Consider the following 11,796-nt stretch of genomic DNA (forward strand, 5'->3'; position numbering starts at 1 on the left):
TCTTTATTCTATCATTTCTCCAGGGTCCGCAGAGAGGTGTGCCACGGTCCACCCGTTGGTCCTCAACGGGTGGACCGCGGCACACCTCTCTGCTGTAGGCTAATACATTTGAGCACAGTATGAGCACAGGGGGATATGTCTACAAGTGTATATACATGCTATACCTTAGAATAGACCTATTTGACAGAACGAGCGTCAACGAGCACTAGCTGAAAATACAAACACACACACACTGCAGGAGTCTGTCTAATTTCTCTCCAAAAGCCCTTGAATATGATAGAATATAATTTAGGATTACTGTCATTATGATAATCTATCACTTTATCACTTTATATATCGCATACATCATACCTGTAACTTTCTCTCTAAAAAAAAAAAACTTTTCATTTTCTCTTTTTGGAAATTATTCCAAGGGCCACTAGGGGGGCGCTCCGCGGGCCGCATTTGGCCAGTTGAATAGCCCTGATGTACTGTATCCAAACCCCATCTGTGGGATCCTGGTATTTATGGGACAGGAGGGACAGACAGTGGAGATGAAGATGAAATATGTTTGGGGCTAGGAGGACACACCGTTGCTTGATCCAACCATCCACACTGAAAAATGGGGATTGTTTGTTTGGCCACCGTTGCTCGTGCATACCGCTATAGCTCCCGCATGGAGGTTATGGAACTTTTCTGGTACACATAGCACTTCCCACAGCAAGTCCCGGTTTACTGTGTCGAAGGCCATGGACACTGGACAGATCCATCAATGCCAGGTACAGGTCTTTGCCGTTTTCTCTGCATTTTTCCTGCACCACAAAGAGCTGTGGTGATGCGTTTTCGTCTAAAGCCACACTGGGATTTGGGCAGGATGTTTTCAGTTATATAGGTTGCTACTCGATGTAGCACGAACGATCTGTGCTAGCACCTTCCCAGCCGTGGCTAGAATGGAGATACCTCCACTATTGCCGCAGTCTGCTTTGTCACCTTTACGCTTGTAGATTGTAATGTGGTTGGCATCCTTCCAATCTTGCGGGATGACTTCTCATGACCAGATGGCAGTGAACAGCTGGTGCATTCTGCAGAAAAGAAGATGTCCACACTCGTCAAGGCCTGGGCTTTTGTTGGTTTTTTTTAGTCCTATGATGGCCTTGCATTAGCCTGGCTAATAAGCCAGACCGAATCAGCCGTTGGCAAAAAAAAAATTACGGTCTGGAGAGGCTCAATTGTACGCCCATTTCCTAGGCTACACCAGAGAACTGGTGTGGCCAATCGGGACACGGTATGCAATATGGGCGGGCTTTGGTACAGTGACGTTCAATGCTTGAGACCTTTGACTGACAGTAGCTCTGACCAATTGCGTCAAAGAGAAAATGTTTTAACCCGCCCCCCCCGGGAAACAAGATCCATACACAGCATCTCCAGACTCAAATACCACACGACAGTGTGATTTGAGTCTGGCTTATTAGCCAGGCTAGCCTTGCATACCTCTGCTTGGGGAGGAGTCCAGTATGTCTACAGGGGGCAGGCATGGGGGCAGGCATGGGACATGGTACTATGATGGCCTTGCATACCTCTGCTTGGGGAGGAGTCCAGTATGTCTACAGGGGGCAGGCATGGGAGGCGGGAGAGCATGTTTGTCTGTACAGGATTTGAGGTGTTCAGCGCAGCAGTGCTCAGCCCATCTGACCAGGATCTGCTGTTCGTAGAGGGTGGCGCCATCTGCTGACCTGACCGGGTTCATGTCAGGTCACTGACACTGACACGCATGCAGAGATTTTGTGCATTTAGAGCAGTATTGTTATTATTAAGTTATAATTATGTCATTATTCACTTTTTTGAGTGGTGTAAACCACTCCTACAACTGGCTTTGTTAGTCTGTGCAGAAAAAATGAGCATGGTTGCTATGTTCACCCTATTCACCCGGGTAAACAGGGTTTTTTTTCTGTGCAGAAAAAATGAGCATGGTTGCTATGTTCACCCTGTTCACCCGGGTGTGATTTCATTACGTCAGACATGATTTCATTACGTCAGACAGGCTATATAAGACCTTACACCACTCAGTTCACACGGGTGTGATTTTTTCACAATAACCATTCCACATAAAAGTGTTTTTAACCACTTCTCTAAACACTATTTTTAGTTGAGCAGAAAGTGCTTTTTTTCAACGGATTTCTGGGAATTGCGGTTCAAAGTTCGAACAGACACTGAAATGACCAGAGGTGTCCCCAAAAAGACATCAAAGATCAGTTACATAGATTTGGATGATCATAGTATGATCATCCAGAATATGACAGTATGTAGCATGAACATGAACAGTGAAACAGTAAGGAGGTGCAATTTTATGTTGCATCACCATACTGTACTGTATCAAACTACTGTATTTAACTGTACTGTAACTGTACAAGACTACTGTACCAGACTGTACTCTACCTCTACCAGACTACTATGCAGTAGCGTACTGTACTGTACTGTACTGTACTGTACTGTACTGTACTGTACTGTACTGTACTGTGCTGTGCTGTACTGTACCATACTGTGCTGTACCATACTATACTGTACCATACAGTACGGCATGAATCAGTTCAATCTGTGTTGGGGGGGGGGGGCAAAGAGAGAAAAAGGGGGAGGGGCTTAAAGTGGTGATGATTATGACGATCACCACTTCAGGAAGTAGGCCACTTCCCGCAACATCTTCACATTTTGTACAGTAAGCATACATGGCCTTATTGGGCAGGAGGATAAGGCTAAAACCGTGTCAGAGTACATAACAATGGTTGTAGAAATTGTGGAGGAGTTTGAACGTGCATGTGTGTGCTGAGTGAATGTGTCTCAAAGCTCCATGGAGGGGGGTCGTCTATTGTAGTAGAAGGATATGCCAGGGACCACCATAAGAGAAGGTTTATATGGCTCTAGCAGTGACCATTTAATTTCAAGGTCACCCATAGCATAGCCTATTAGTCTACAGACCCAGAGATAGAAATGCCATTAAATGGGGATTTAATGGCATTTATATCTCTGGGACCACAATTTAGATCGTAAAATCAATGTTAATTTAACTCTTGAGAGTGTACAAGTTCCATTTGTGCACTCTCAGAGTTACAGACCCATAAGGGTCCAATTGGTTCCAAACTATCATTTAGCTGGGGACCCCCCGGAACTCCCTCAAGGACCCCTGGGGGTCCCTCGGACCCCACTTTGGGAACCACTGCAGGGTAGGTACCCTCACAAAAAACATGCAGTAATCCTGGTCTCTATACTGCCTCCACCTGACCAGCCTGGACAGGTGGAGGCAGTACCCAGAACTGGTAGGAATAACGTGGTGTTCCTTCCACGCACTACGTCCAGGTGAAAAGAAGTGTCTTGGACTGCATGCATTGAAGGAAGAATGAGGCCAGTCCGCTGCTCTCCCCAGTTGGTAGAGGGAGTGTAAAGTGCCCAGAATTGCATTAGACAATTGCCACCAGGGGTGAAAAAAGTAGGTTGCAAAAAAACGTGGGATAAAAATGTAGGGGGGGGAAAGATGGATAGACCTGCACTACTGTACTGTACAGTATGTATCTTACTTTTCCTTGTCATTTGACCTATTCAACCCAATTCTTCAATCTCTTCCTGGGCTCTGGCTGATTAAATAGAAAACTACTCCATACACACAAAGGGCTCCATTTTTGTCACCGCTAAACCCCTTATGCCTAAACTTCTTTGCCTTTTTTTTACCATTTTGAAAAACATTTTTGAATAGTTCAACTAGCCAATCTACATTGACACGTTGTGAGCTTGTAGACTGGCCATTTTAACTATTCAAAAATGTTTTGCAAAATAGTAAAAAAAAAAAAAAAAAAAAAAAAAAAGGCAAAGAAGTTTAGGGGTAAGCGGTGACGAAAATTGAGCCCCAAATGCCTTAAATAACCTTTGCTTTGTCTTGTGGAACTATACATGTGAACAATAAAGAAACCCTGAACCTTCACCGTCCGAAAGATTGTTAAGAGCGAGGAATAAATCTCTTTCGTTCTCACAGCATGTAAAGGTTCTTCATTAGATGCTATTGGCCTCTGTGCCCTCTATCCTCTATCCTCTGCCCTCTATCCTCTGCCCTCTATCCTCTGTGCCCTCTATCCTCTGCCCTCTATCCTCTGTGCCCTCTATCCTCTGCCCTCTATCCTCTGTGCCCTCTATCCTCTGTGCCCTCTATCCTCTGTGCCCTCTATCCTCTGTGCCCTCTATCCTCTGTGCCCTCTATCCTCTCTGCCCTCTATCCTCTCTGCCCTCTATCCTCTGTGCCCTCTATCCTCTGTGCCCTCTATCCTCTCTGCCCTCTATCCTCTGTGCCCTCTATCCTCTGTGCCCTCTATCCTCTGTGCCCTCTATCCTCTCTGCCCTCTATCCTCTGTGCCCTCTATCCTCTGTGCCCTCTATCCTCTGTGCCCTCTATCCTCTGTGCCCTCTATCCTCTGTGCCCTCTATCCTCTGTCTATCCTCTGTGCCCTCTATCCTCTGTGCCCTCTATCCTCTGTGCCCTCTATCCTCTGTGCCCTCTATCCTCTGCTATCTGTCCTTAATTACTTTTGGTTAGACCAGTGTGGCTCTAGTCAAACCAGCCTCAAACATTAAAGTCAAACAACTTATCTGAATGTAATTTTACAAGAGTCCTAGAACAAATTAGCCTGACTATTTTTTTAATGGGTGTGGCTAGCAATTCTGGGGCTGGAGTCTGACTAAGAATAAATCTTACTAGAATGCAAATCATACATTATCTAAATAATACAGGGGTTTTCAAACGTTTTGTGCCAACTAGGCAAGTCAAAATCTCAAGCCACACCTGTATATTAAATCCTCTGTATTGGGAAATAAATAGTTCATAACTTTTATATAATATTGCAATGAAATCCCATGCAAGGCACATCTGTCAATCAATTGTTTTCACACAGCACACCCTTGTGTCTCGACAGTCGACATTGATTGTGAACCACTGCACTGCCTTAATAAACAGGCACAGTGTGCTTGTTATTTCACATTTCCTGCTTACAGTATTTCCTCCACCTGCTATTCCCCCATCAATAGAAACAGGCCTGAAAATGACCAACACACCATCTAAAACTATTGCCCTTCAACCTCCCTGCAATGTCCTCATTGACACTGCAATCACACTCACAGAGCACTGACGATAAGCGCACAACCTCTGTCACCCCCCTTCAACCTCCATGTGCACCTGCCACCACCATCCCTGTCCTCTGGAGGAGGGGTGGCTGGCTGCATCAAACCACAAAACCAGCATCAAAAACACTAAGGTCAAACGACTTATCTGATTGAAATGTTGGGATTCAAAAGGATCCTCCCGGTGGGACAGACTGTGAGTGTATGCCATTTTCCTCTGGCCCTTCTGCTGAAGCAGATTGTACGTGATGGAAGAAGCACACACTGAGGTCCATTAAAGTATGGCAACAGGAGATGCAGAAGAAGCCAAAGTAGGGTTGCCTTATAGGGCCTGCAAATGTGCTCATTTCTTCTTTCTGCTGCGTGGAAGTGGAGGTGGAAATAGATTGTGTACTCCAGAATCCCACGGTGGTGACGGTCCACATAATAATGATTCAATATCATAGAAATTATATCCTAATATCCCCAAAGACTCTCGTAGACAAACCGAACATCTAAAGAAAATTTGCTTTACTTTAAGTTTGCTCGTGTTTCTAAATCATTTATTTCCTTGATTGCCCTATAAAGGGGCTCTTCAATTGCCTGAAAAAACGTTGAATTATTAATAATACCTCAGATTTATATAACGTATTTCTAAGCACTCAAAAGTCACTATTAATCTCTCCAGTTCTGTCAGGTATGATATTACACGATTAGATCCTGCACTTCACTCTGCGCTCCATTAATGCAAATGACCGTACTGGCAATAGAATGCAAGAGGACCAATGAGGATAAATTGCTTGATAAGAGTGTCGAGTTGAAAATGAAAGGGCCTCGCATTCATTGTTCATGCAATCATTGGTCATGCGGCGGTAGTGCTGCAAAATCCCATATTGTTCAACAAGCAGCCACCCCCCCCCCCCCCCCCCCCCCCCCCAGCGATACACACATCTTCAGAATGCCCCCCGTCCCCCCGAGAGCCAAATGTCAATAACGTTTGACATGAACAGACTTGACCTCCTACTGCTTCTCTATACCATGCAGTCACAGTTGTTTTGAGAACTCACTGCTGGTCGTGACTCAACTGGGTCTAATAAAAAGGATATCTGCATCAGCGACTATATGGCACACTCATGGACACATGAGTGACACATATATAACACAGCCAATGATTCAAACTTCCAGCTCTGATGCGTTCTCAATCTCTTTCATCCCAAAAAATGTCTTGCTGGTACTACATTGTCCATTTTAAGAATTCTCCACTATTGTTTTTCATCTGAGAAAAACAATATAACACATGCAGCAATAGAACAAGCTAAACCTTTTTTTTATGTGATGTTTATTGAGCACCGTAGTCACATTACAGAGGATGTATTCCAAAAGATTAAATTTAGAAATACATTATTGTTGTACCAATTGTTCAGTGACTTTTGTTCAGTGACTTTTTTCCCCTTAATTCCCTCCTACCCTCCCATGCACCCTTCCCAAGGTCTGTCCACCAGTAGGGACAAGATAACGATGACCATAACATACGTGGCAGTAATACTTTTCTTTGGCACTTTGACTTTTTGTAAACCTATACCCATCAATCTTCCCAACAAATGTCAGAGTCTGATACCAGGTTGAGGTTAGAGTCTGATACCAGGTTGAGGTTATACCTGCAAAAATCTGACCCCCATCTGTCAGGAGCCCGACTGCCGGCTCGGTGCAAGCCAAACTTAATTTAATCACCGAACTTGCATAACATATCGAGAATAATATTTTTTCCCTGTACCTAGCACTTAATTATACAATTATGGCGAAGTGCTAGGTACAGAAATAAATGTGAGACTGAAAAAGAGGGCTTTATGAGTACCAAAATGGCCATACAAGTTGAATGTACCAGGTGGGCTATTATTAACTGCTAGAAAAGAAAGTGGCAAAGAGCAGAAGGGAAGATGTTCCCTGGAGAAAAAGGACTTCAAAATGTGCGTCACGACTAAAGACAGACAAGTGGTAAACGCTGTCATAGAAGGATAGAGGACAGTGTGAAGATAAGGTTAATGCAATTATGAAAACATGTTGCAATCAGGATTTTGGGGGCAGCTTGCAGTTGTTATCCCTTTGCATGGTACCTTAAAGGGATAGTTCACCCCCAAAATGTCGTTCGTTTTGGGGGTGTATCGTTTACTCATGGAGTCCCCATGGAGATTTAGTTGAATTCATCAATATTCTTTTGTTTTTGTCGCATTCCTAAGGCAATAATTTGACGACCATCAGTGGTTCCCTATGTAGACACAAAGGAGACTCTTTGTTTCGATATTTGAACTTTTCGTCATACTGTCAAACAGTAATTAAAGGATATTGAATAATAATTCACGGCTCAAACACATGTAAAAAGGGATGAACAAACAGGGCTGACCACACTGCCATCTAGTGAGGCACATTGTATGTTGACAGAGATTGAACCTACTGTAACTGTACAATGTTATTAACCCTCTTTAACCAGTTATACACTATTCAAAAAAATAATGATCCAGAATTGCCAATCTATACGCTTTTGAAGATTTTCGAAAATATTTGAAGAAAGTTTAAAAAAATAAATTAAAAAAATACTTTTGAATTTCTTTGAAAAATAATTGCCAAAATAGGAATACCAGGGTATAAAGTTGTTCACAAAAGGAACTCACTTGATATAAATGGTAATACTTATATACCAATTTCTGTGGATAACAACTAAAATGTGTTTGCTTTAGCAAACATTTATGACATAGAAGGCTGGGAATTTGAAGACCAAAACAAAGCTTCTGATAAGAAATAGGATCAAAGTCTAGCAGCAATATAGTAGTTATCCATACTGTGGACTGACAGTAAAGGATGCCCTTACAGTATAATGCATTATTTTTTCACAGACGTCAACGTATCGGAGACATTATTATATCAGTGTCAGCAATTTCAGTGTCCACTTGAAACCGCGCCGAACGTGCTCTGTTGACTGATGTGAAACCGCTCGCCCCCGCTCTGTTCCCGAGTAAAGATAACAGCTCGTTACATTATATCTACTTACGGTAAATGAGCACATTAGGGCTCGTCTGTTTATTTTCTTTCCATTACATGTAAATGAGGGGGTCTCGAGTCAACTGTGAGGTGAATGGACTCATAGAGACACAAACCCGTTTTCAGGCCCGGTAGAAAAGTTCACAGATCCCTCATATACTGATGGCTAACTTTAACCTCTTGCGTTCACAGCTACACTGTTGACTTTAGTTTCTGGATGCAGTCAATGGTCTGCAGGAAGCATTGGTCCAGAACGAGGGAATACCTCTGAGGAGTAGGATGGTAGAAAGGACCTCATTCAAACCTGGAATGACAAATAGGGGAGGCTGTTTACTGTACGTATGTGCTGTGTTTACATAAGTTTGTGTTTGGCTTGGTGGGTTATTGGGGCATTTTGGAATAAATCTACACCTTTCTGCGTAATCCAGCACCATAAAACAATATTAACCCATTTAGACCTGAGGACGATTCTACTAATGCCTTCTAAATCCTTGACAGTTTTCTGAAAAACCTCATGTTTCTATGTCAGTGGTGCTCAAACTATTTCATGTCAAAGGACCTCAAAAATGATATGTAATTGGCGGCCGACCCCCATCTGTTCCAGGGACCCCCCAGAAGCAAAGATTTGAGTTAAAAACGTCCGCTCTGAAAGAATATATATTCAAAGATTTGCACCACATTTTCATGATTTTTCAAAAATAGCAGATCTACAAGCTCGTAGCGCGGCACTCGGTGCCGTGCTAAGAGCTTGTAGATCTGCTATTTTTCAATAGTTAAAGTATAACATAATGCTTAAAAAAAACACCAAAAGGGGTTCCCGCCCAGAATGGCTTAAAACTGTTTCATAAAGCGCAATTTATTTAGAAGTGATGACACCACTTTAACCACATGAACCCCATAGCGTCCCTTTTCTGGCCATGTCATAATATTTGGCGAACGTTCTGCGCACATTATAGCAGATATACAAGCTCACAATGCCTCGCAACGTCACCCATTGTGAGTTTGTAGATCGGCTATTTTGGTCAAAGAGATTGGTGTGGAGGAAAAAAAGGAGGGGCCAGAATATAGTCCCATGGGAGACGCTGGTAAACAAAGTATGTAAGTGGTTAATCACTGCAAGTCATCAGACATGCTGAATGACATTTCTTGAAAACTGCAGCATTCATTTCAATTTGGGATAAGTATACGGTCTTGTCAAACGGAACTTTTGTATGCATATTTGCTATTCCGCGCCTGTAAGAGAGCCCCAATAAATATCCAATGGTTACATTGAAATGGTGGAATAGAGTTATTCCAAGTTATCAATATTTCAATTGAAAACAAAATTATGTCCTAACTTCAAACTCTTCCCGGACTGTGATGCCGTTAAGGGACATGATCAACCTGTACTGCAGCTGTAAGGCTGTTCTATCCTTTCTTTCCAGAGACATATCTCAATAGTGAGTGGTATACTATATGGAGGGGTGCCTCACCTGCAATCCAGGAGGTATTCAACACAAGCTGTTTTTTGTTTCTCTGAGCATAAAGGCTTTCTTCATCACGTCCAAAGTCCGATATTTTTGTCTTGTGGCACTTTCTCGCTCAGGCCAGTGGGGACCTGCCAATCTCCCACAGGGTTCTGGAAGAAATAGTGCGGTATTTGAAGCAGTACACTAACTCAGCCATGGTTTTAAATTAAGCGTGATGTGGAGGAGAGGAGGAGGGGGTTTTCTGCTGAAATCCTTTTGGCTACATCGGAAGAAAATAACTCGGATGTTAGTATGAATGTAGCGGCCACTCCCACCAAGATACACAGACCAGACAACTTTTGGGAATAAGAAGCTCAGGTTAAACTGTATATACATTTGGCCATGCTCTGGGGAACATATGGAGGGGCAAAGTGGGAGTTTGTATAGCTTGAGTGTGCATTCGTTTTCAACCACTATTCCCACAAAGCTGGTTTCAAGTCAAAAATAATTAGCTGTAATATTTCAACAAAATTATGAAGTATTTAAGAACTGTGTTTACTATTTGGTTGGGTTGTCAAATATTCACACGTTACATAAATTCATAATGTAGCCAAGAAAAGCTTGGAGAAAAAAAAGAGAAAAACACAGTTAGAATAGAACACTAACAGAATAGTTAGTTTTGTTTCCTTACGTTTGATCAACTCTATGACCCTGATCACATTAGTTCATGGACCTATGTAGCCATCACAAATACGTAGGGATTTGTTGCTCTCTAATCCAGTATAAAGCAAAGATACTGCATACATTGAGTTAATAGAACCATGAGTGTGCCATATAGTCGCTGATGCAGATATCCTTTTTATTAGACCCAGTTGAGTCACGACCAGCAGTGAGTTCTCAAAACAACTGACTGCATGGTATAGAGAAGCAGTAGGAGGTCAAGTCTGTTCATGTCAAAACAGCAAGAAGATGAGACCATTTTGAAGACATCAAATGACACGACAACACTGTGAGGTTCATGTTCTTTTACTTCTCTAATGCATTTAACAACATACAACTCTTACTACTTGCGGATACTAGGCTGCTGAAGAAAAAGACAGGTGGACTGGACTCCCCCATTGTTTCCTGGAATACAAACCACCTGACCAACAGGCCAGCTTGTACAGTAGGGTCATTTCTGATACTTCCGTGACCGTGGTCTGTTTCTCAGTGGATTCATCATCTATGAAGGTTAAATTTGCCCAAATGTGCCCAAATCACCATCACTGGTGATGACCATCGGGAGGAAACTCCTTGACATCATTGACAATCCCTCTCACCCTCTATGTGCTCCTACAGTAGCAACAGATTATTACAACTAGGTTGCACTATAAGGACTAGATCTAGAAGATTGGATAGCTCAGGCAGAGGGTTGTTAAATCCACTGGATTGTTTTTACCAGCTGCTGGAGGCAGGCTGGGCTATTTTCTATCGTATTGGTAGTGGCAACTTATCATTTCATTGGCTGCCGTAGTCACCTATCTTTTCTAGCCGACCTCTCAGCCAATGGGGATAGTATTGCAGCCAGCAAGTTTGGCAACCAGACACTTTTAGCCATAGATATTAAAACAATAGATGCCTCATTGGCCGCTGCAGTTCGTTGGAGCGATGTGTGTGTCGACGGGAGCGCGGAAGAATTTACTGGGAGAGGAAGTACGCCGGAAGAGTGGAAGGCACGCTTCGTCACGCTGCCACTCAAGTTATTACTGGCCAATCACAGCGCATCTTTTCCGGGACTTACAGACCCGAACATGCGCTCTGTGACGCACGCTCATGCTTCCACGGGGCTTCGCAAGGAATCTCGGGATTTTTTTGCCCTCCCTTGAGCACATACGCTCCAGAGTCGAAAGGGCTGTCTACCTATATTATGTCTATGCTTTTAGCGTCTAGCTGACCTCTCTGCCAATGGGATAGCATTCGAGCAAGCAAGTTGCAACAACAACTGTGTGTGTGTGTGCGTGCGTGCGTGCGTGCCTGCATATTTCCGCGTGCTGAAAATAGCTGATCTACAAGCTCAGAGTTGTGATCAGCATGGCTCCTTGTTGCAGAACAGTAAGGGCCGATTCATACGTGTGTGTGTGTATGTGTGTTCAAACCGCGATGCGCAGTTTTGTGTTTTTATAGAAGATGTTGGCGATTCTAGTGAGGAGATGGGAAA

Source organism: Electrona antarctica (genome assembly GCF_951216825.1).
Source record: "Electrona antarctica genome assembly, chromosome: 19".
Taxonomy (NCBI): domain Eukaryota; kingdom Metazoa; phylum Chordata; class Actinopteri; order Myctophiformes; family Myctophidae; genus Electrona; species Electrona antarctica.